We start from the raw sequence: 7,981 nt of genomic DNA on the forward strand, positions 1-7,981 counted from the left end.
GAAAAGGAGTCCAAAATGGCGGTGGCTAGAAGACAAGGAAGGTCCGAGGACCAGAGTGAAGACTTCAGGCAGAACAAACAGAACAAATAGCACTCCTGGCTAAGCCCAATTTGCATAGGGCAGGCCCAGGTGGAAGAAAAAACATATAAAAGGAGGAGCCAAAGCGCTTTCTCTCGGACTCTCCCACGTGCATGCGCGCGCTCTCTTTCTCTCTCTCTCTCTCTCTTTCTCTCTGTCTTTCTCCCCGCCCACGCACTCCTCCACTCCCTTCTCTTCGAGTCTTGGATTCTCCTGCTATCTTCTAAATAAAATAGAGCTGTAACACTGATTTGCCTAAGAGCTGTAGCACGGTTTGTCCAAGACCCAAGAGCTGTAACGCGCCGAGGGCTTTAATGTCCGTTGCTCCAAATCTTTGTTGTGACGAGACAAAGAACTGAGGAATATACACTCGTGTGACAGTTTGAAGACATCAAACCAATGGGCAACATCAAATCAAAATTTTCACAACCATACCATGTCATAATTGTAAAATGGGCTTCTCTGGTGTCTCAGATGGTGAAGAATCTGCCTGCAATGCAGAAGACTCAGGTTTGATCCCTGGGTTGGGAAGATCTAGAGAAGGGAATCTCTACCCATTCCAGTATTCTTGCCTGGGAAATCCCATGGACAGAGAAGCCTGGCCAGCTACAGTCCATGGGGTCTCAAAAGAGTTGGACACGACTGAGTGACAAACACTTCACTCTCATTCGTGGAAAAATATCTGAAAGGTTGTAAAGTGGGGCTAATTCAGGATTTGAAATCCAATCCAGGCTTATTTCAATGGTTGACATACAATGTAGCTAATTAGACAGTCTAAAGAAAAACTTTTTAGACAGTTGGGTTTAAAAAATCTGCCAAAGGTCACCTAGCCCTTCCCTTCTTTTCTAGGAAGGAATGTGCCTAAATTTTCCCAGAAAGATGGGCGTTCCCTTCAGAGAATAGATTGCTCAACCTTGCTTGGTGGCAGCCAATTCCAAAGAGTCACAAAAATTAAGACAGGATTTTTTTTTTCATATTTTACCAAAAGGATTGCACAGAAATTCAAAGCTCTGCACAATGGTCTGTGCTTCACTGTGGTAGAAGAAGATCCAGAAATTGCTGCTGCTTGATTGGTGTGGCAGTCCCCTTAAGACTCTGACAAATCCCCTGGGGTGTACCTTGACATGTGACTATGGAGCATGGCTTGGGAGAGCACGGAGACGTTCTTCACCTCATTAGTCTTCCAGCTTGTATCTAGTTTAAGGGACTACAATCAAAATTGTCTATACAAAACCAGGAAATAGACTACCTACTTTAAAAGAGAGCTAAGGGCTTCCTCGGTAGCACTAGTGGTAAGGACCCCGCCTGCAAATTCAGGAGACTCAAGGGACTTGGGTTTGATCCCTGGGTCAGGAAGATCCCCTGGAGCAGGGCATGTCCACCCTCTCCAGTATTCTTGCCTGGAGAATCCCATGGACAGAGGAGCCTGGTGGCCTACAGTCCATAGAGTTGCAAGGAGTTGGACACGCCTGAAGCAACTTAGCACTGTATCTACTGTAAGGGAACGAAATGACAAAGGGTTATAAAATAAGATTTATGAAGGAAAATTGAAGAAGAAGGGGAATGATGATGATAAGTCTGAAGGGATCTGATTCAACATTGGTGCTGAATCCTGTTTTCTCCTTATTCCTTGGCAAGACTTCAGTGTCCCTTTGAAAATCCTCTGAAGTGCTTCTAGGAATCTGTTCAAGCTCCATCCAGTTCCTATTCCTATTCTGAACTTCCTTCTTTTGGTATTCCTCCTCCCTTCCTCCCCGATTTCTTCATACCTGGTTTGTTTCTGCCTACCCAAGCCTTTAGTTAATTATTTTATTAAGCTGTGCATTTTCTGGGTCTCCACCCTTTTTATTGACAAGTACTTACCACTCCCATCTAGTGATTAACCAAAGGAAGACTTCCTGGTTTCTGGCACACAGTTTTGCCTACTAAATGTTTTTTTGAATTGAATATTCATAGTATCTTTGGCAGGGCTATATTATATTGGTCTGGAGCTTTGTGAATGAGTGACAGAAAATGGGAGAAAATAGTAGGTGTCTATATTCACACCAGTTCCCAGCAGCTTGGTTTCCCATTCCAGCACATGTTGGTGAAGACCTATAGAAGAATATTAATTTTCTCAGACTGGTGTAGTAGTTGGAACAGGCCAACTACTATAATACAGAACTTTAATGTTTCAAAGTTTAAAATTTGGATTGGAAATCCAAAGTAAAGTTTATTTGTCACACATATTAAAGCCTTCACCTGGTTGGCTGGGTCTACTGGGCAGGTTTCCTCCACGCAGCAATGTAGGCACTAGATCTTCTTCTTTCTTCTTAGACTTCTCTGTTCACTAGGTGCAAGGGGAAAAAAGAGAGAGTACTGTGTATGCGAGCCCTGAAAGTCATATACATTTCTATTCATACACTATTACCATTCATATACTGTTCATTCCATTCATATTCCATTGACCAACACCCAGTAACAGGGCTCTATTCAACTGCAAAGCCAGCTGTGACATGTTGCCCAGAAGTGTGCTTGGGGAGAAAGAAAAATCCACTTGGTGAACAACTGACTAGCTGTTGGCATAGATGCAGTGAATGAGTCTTTGTTTCTGCTAATCACAAATGGCTTTAACTAAAAGCTAAGAAAAAATATTTCAGTCTCAAAGGGTACATACAAAATCCTCAAAGATCCCTTCAGGTGGGAAACCACTATACTTTGACACATCAAGTTATAAAAATGAAGTGAAATATGCTATATTAAAGCCTACTGAAGGTTAAAATACACATGATTGATATACCAGAATTGTGACTCTGCCAATATAGCACATTTTTCTCTTGGCAAAATAATGATCAGTGTTTTAGCGGCCATTGAAGACAGTTTGATCATGCTTTGTCATTTTTTGCAGGATGTTTGACACCTTCCCATTTCTCCATTTTTCATATTTTCAAAGGAAAAAATCTCCTTTGTTTATTTGCTAACATGTGCAATCATGAAAGAATGAATAAACAGAGAGAGAGAGAAAGAAGGAAGGGAGAATTTTCCTTATATACTAAGTAGAATATAAATATCCCTGCTGCTGCTGCTGCTGCTGCTGCGTTGCTTCAGTCGTGTTCGACTCTGTGCGACCCCATAGACGGCAGCCCACCAGGCTCCCCCGTCCCTGGGATTCTCCAGGCAAGAACACTGGAGTGGGTTGCCATTTCTTTCTCCACCAGACTTACCTTTTTGTCTTCTGTTCTATTTATTTCTTTATGGCTGCACTGGGTCTTCGTTGTTGTGCATGGGCTTTTCTCTAGTCACAGTGCATGGGCTTCTCATCGCGGTGGTGGCTTCTCATTGCAGAGCATGGGTTGGAGGGCGTTTGGGCTTCGGTAGTTCTGGTACATGGATTCAGTTGCCCCAAGGCATGTGGAATCTTTCTGGACAGGGGATCAAACCCATGTCCCCTTCACTGGCAGGCGGATTCTTAACCACTGGACCACGAGCGAAGTCTTCCATACTTTTGACCATTTTCTGAACTGTTTTGTTGAACAATGGATCCTGTTATATTTTAAGATTTTTCCTCTGAACTGTGAAAAACAGGCCGAATTTTATTTCAGGGTTTGTTTTGGCACCAGGCTTGGTGATTTTTCTTTTCTTTTAGTTATATCAGATTATCCCTACATCTATCAGCATTCACTCCTGATACAGGAGTATATCAGCTTCTGGGCAGAGTACATATGACAGATAAAGTGCAAGCAGTTTCACAAATACCATAACCAGCCTGGAGAGAATAAGTGGAAACATAGCTACAAATAGAGCTATAAACCAGATAAAAGACCAAAGAGGCCAACTTTTCCCTAAAACATAGAACTTTATGAAACCCTCATCGTGGGAGCTCTATGGCCCATTCCAATGGTATCATTAAATGTAAAGATAGAAGAGACCGGAAGGGCTTCCAAAGAGAACCAATGGGCAGATTTGGTTTTGAAAATTCTGTCTATATTCAAGAATCCAGAGCTTAATGTCTTTACATATAGTCATTCTCTCCTTCCTTCCTTCCTTTTGTAGAGCATACTTGCAATTTGAGAGATGCTGTGCTAGACATGACCCAGTCCATACAGCCCATGGAGGGGTAATAAGTTAATATTGTCCAACAGCCCAAGAACTTAGAGGTTCATTGGTGCAGAAGTTGACTAGCTTGTGCATCTAGACACAGCAACCAGAGGCAGCACCGACACCTGTGAACAAGGTGGAAACCATCCTTGGAAGTGCTGGGTCTTCTCGCCTCTGGCTGGGGGATTAAAGTGCATTAGAAGTGAAGTGCTCAGGCAAGTGTGTTGGCTGAGTCTTACCCCTGGCTTACCTTCTATCTTTGCAATCTTGTTCATTGGGTCAACATTCACTGAATTACAAATGTATAAGACAGTCCAGGCTGGAGGAAGGCACAGCAACCCACTCCAGTATTCTTGCCCGGAGAATCCCATGGACAGAGGAGCCTAGGAGGCTATAGTCCATGGGGTCCAGGACAAATGAATGGTGCATGAGACACACCCAGTGTTTCAGGACTTTACAGTAACTATAAGATACACAGGGCCATCTGAAAGATACAGTTATAAGTTACAGGGGTGCATCTCTCTCCTGGTGAGACCAGAGAAGCTTTAGAGAAGAATCTCTAGAATCTATTTCATTGCATGTTTTAACTGGGTGCCCCAAGTCTCAAATGTACTTTAGCATCTGAACTTTTAACTTACATGTGACTGACTGAGTTTTAATCTGTCCTGAAATTTACCCAGTGTAGGCTAGATTCTTTGCCTTCAGTAGTAACCAGATATACAGAACCCCTTTGGTGCTCAGAACCTATGTAGCTTATGAAGACCTCCTCAGGAATTTTAGAAATCACTACTCCAAATTTCCCCTGCCTCTGATAGTAAGTAGAATAACTCCAGTGATTCCAAGTGGCCAAATATTTAAGGCCTGCCTGATTCTACTGTGTATGTGCTAAGTAGCTTCAGTCGTGTCTGACTCTTTGTGACCCCATGGACTATAGCCTTCCAGGCTCCTCTGTTCATGGGATTCTCCAGGCAAGAATATTACAGTGGGTTGCCATGCCCTCCTCCAGGGACCTTCTTGACCCAGGGATCAAACGCATCTCCTGTATTGCAAGTGGATTCTTTTACCACTGAGCCACCAGGAAAGCCCACCTGATTCTACTGCTGCCTTGCAAACCTGCTCTGTAGAAGGAAAAGGAAAGGCAAACTCAAGGTCACATAGATTATCTTTTTCCACTTAGATATTTAGAGAGGAATTTAGAATAAAATATACTCAGAAGACTCATTGTAAGATGGTTTCCATTAGACCAAATGATTTGTTTTTCTATGCACTCATCTGAAAAGTACATATTTCCTAACAAAAATATAAGTAAATATGTTCAGTATATTGCAGCTCTGTTTTGGACAGATGGTGAGAATAATTGTCTTGGACCTAAGCATCACACTTATTCCTTTTTACTGTCAGCAAGTTAGGATTAGTCATGTCTCTTTGAAGGAATAAGGATGTGGTTATTTTCCACTGTCTCAACTTCAAGTGTCTAAAACTTTTTCCTGCAAGGAGCCAGGGTGCTGTCCAGGGAAATCCCAACACCTGCTGGCTGACCTCTGCTTCAGAAAAGCAAATATGTTCTGTCCTTATTCATTACATTCATACCTAGAATCCCCAGAGATTCTTTGGTTACTTTTAACATTTTCAAGCTACGTTTATCATCACAGTTTTATGGTCAGCTGAACAGTCACTGATATGGAAAAAGCCTCTTGGATGTAATATCACAGTATAAAGACTTTTGTTTTCACTTTAAAATGGTTAAGAGAAAAATTAGAGACTAGAAATAATGGAAAATAATCTACGCTGAGAACCTTAAAATACTTCTTATCTGTAAGGTCTAGGATTATGCTTAGAATTAATTCCTATTCATTATGCTTAGAATTATGCTTTGAATTAATTCCTGTTCATGTCCTCTTCACTCCTAGCCTTATTCTCCTTTTGGAAAGATTTTTTAAAGAATAAGAACTGATCTAGTGAGGTGGATGAACCTAGCATGAAGTAAGTCAGAAAGATAAAAACAAATATCGTACGTTAAGGCAGACATATGGACTCTAGAGTGGTACTGATGAACCCATTTGTAATGTAGCAACAAGGATTTCAACTCTGAATATTCATTGGAAGGACTGATACTGAAGCTGAAGCTCCAGTACTTTGGCCACCTGATTAGAAGAGACGACTCACTGGAAAAGACTCTGATGCTGGGAAAGACTGAAAGCAAAAGAGAAAAGGGAGGCAGAGGATGGGATGTCTAGATAACATCACCAACTCAACGGACATGAATTTGTGCAAACTTCAGGAGATAGTGAAGGACAGGGAAGCCTGGGGTGCTACAGTGTATGGGGTTGCAAAGAGTTGGACATGACTGAGCGACTGAGCAACAATAGAGGAGCAGACACAGGAAAGGAGAGTGTGGGACGAATGGAGAGAGTAGCAATGGCACCCCACTCCAGTACTCTTGCCTGGAAAATCCCATGGATGGAGGAGCCTGGTGGGCTGCAGTCCATGGGGTTGCAAAGAGTCGGACACAACTGAGCAACTTCACTTTCACTTTTCACTTTCATGCATTGGAGAAGGAAATGGCAACCCACTCCAGTGTTCTTGCCTGGAGAATCCCAGGGACGGGGGAGCCTGGTGGGCTGCCGTCTATGGGGTCGCACAGAGTTGGACACAACTGAAGTGACTTAGCAGCAGCAGCATTGAAACATATTCATTAGCATGTGTAAAACAGACAGCAGGGAGCTCAAACCCGGTGTTCTGTGACAACCTAGAGGGGTAGGGTGGGGTGGGAGGTGGGAGAGAAGTTCAAGAAGGAGGGAACATATGTATACCTTTGGCTGATTCATGTTGATATATGGCATAAAGCAACACAACACTGTAAAATTATCCTTCAATTAAAAATAAACAAATTTTTTAAAAGAAGAAAAAAAGAACTGAGTGCTTCAGTGTCTGTCACCATTTTATCTGCATTTTCACACACGTTTTAGCAATTTCGTGAGTCATTTTTTCCTCACTTCCCACAAATAGCATGGGTTAAATGGAGCTATGGGAATTTGTTTTTAGAGTAATAATTCTGATTTTGGAATCCAAAACGACATTGCTTACATTAATAACACGTGTAGACAGCAAACCATCCACCAGTGCAGCTGCCTATGAATGTTCTGTAAAGCCAAGGACAGTGATTTGTGTTTTGGTGTGTTATCCTTGATCCTTTGCTGTTTGGGAAGCAGTGTTAAATCAGAGGGGATTGGGGGACTGACCTCATTACATCACAGGTGCCGATTCACTGTCCTCCAACTTCCCTTCCGAAGGCACGGGGCAGACTGAGAACAGTCATCACCCAGCCATGGAAACGTGTGCAGGTGAAAATCCTTGCAGGCTTGTGTGATATTTTTACTGCTGTCTCCTGGTGTCCCATTAATAGCATGTTAATGCAATCAAGAAGATACTTTGTCTCCCCGCCCCAGCCCGCAGCTAAACAATCAAAACACTTAAAAATTCTGCAAAACAGCTTTCTGATCCAGGGACTTGCCTTGCTACATTAACCCGTGTTTTGACTGCCCCCTAGTGGCTGTTTGGAATCACATTCTCTTTCAAGAAGAGAATTTGTCTTTTTGTTTCTTGACCGTGTCTCACAGAAAAACCGGTGTGCTGGGAGTGGTCCTCGAATGCTTTCCTCTTTGAAAAGAACAAAAAAAAAAAAAAAAAGGATGGATTTTAATCTCTATTTTATATTACCTTTGCTGCAGTCTGAAAAACTCAACCTCTGAAGTGTTAAGAAAATTAATCCGTGTCTGTTCAGTCTCCGTCAGCGAAGGTGATGGTTTAAGAATAGTCATTCTTT

The 7,981-nt window shown here is 42.3% G+C and overlaps 1 long non-coding RNA gene across 1 annotated transcript; it reads right to left on the reverse strand.

Annotated features, from left to right (window-relative positions):
• Positions 1 to 2,221: 2,221 nt before the first annotated feature.
• On the reverse strand, positions 2,222 to 7,566 carry LOC129624145 (uncharacterized). Its single transcript, XR_008700778.1, has 3 exons — positions 7,398 to 7,566; positions 3,282 to 3,629; positions 2,222 to 2,407 (listed from the first exon to the last, which is right to left on the reverse strand). It is a non-coding gene; the product is annotated as an uncharacterized LOC129624145 (long non-coding RNA).
• Between the last annotated feature and the right edge of the window lie 415 nt (positions 7,567 to 7,981).

The sequence above is a fragment of the Bubalus kerabau genome, chromosome 12 (genome assembly GCF_029407905.1).
Source record: "Bubalus kerabau isolate K-KA32 ecotype Philippines breed swamp buffalo chromosome 12, PCC_UOA_SB_1v2, whole genome shotgun sequence".
NCBI classification, from domain to species: Eukaryota; Metazoa; Chordata; class Mammalia; order Artiodactyla; family Bovidae; genus Bubalus; species Bubalus kerabau.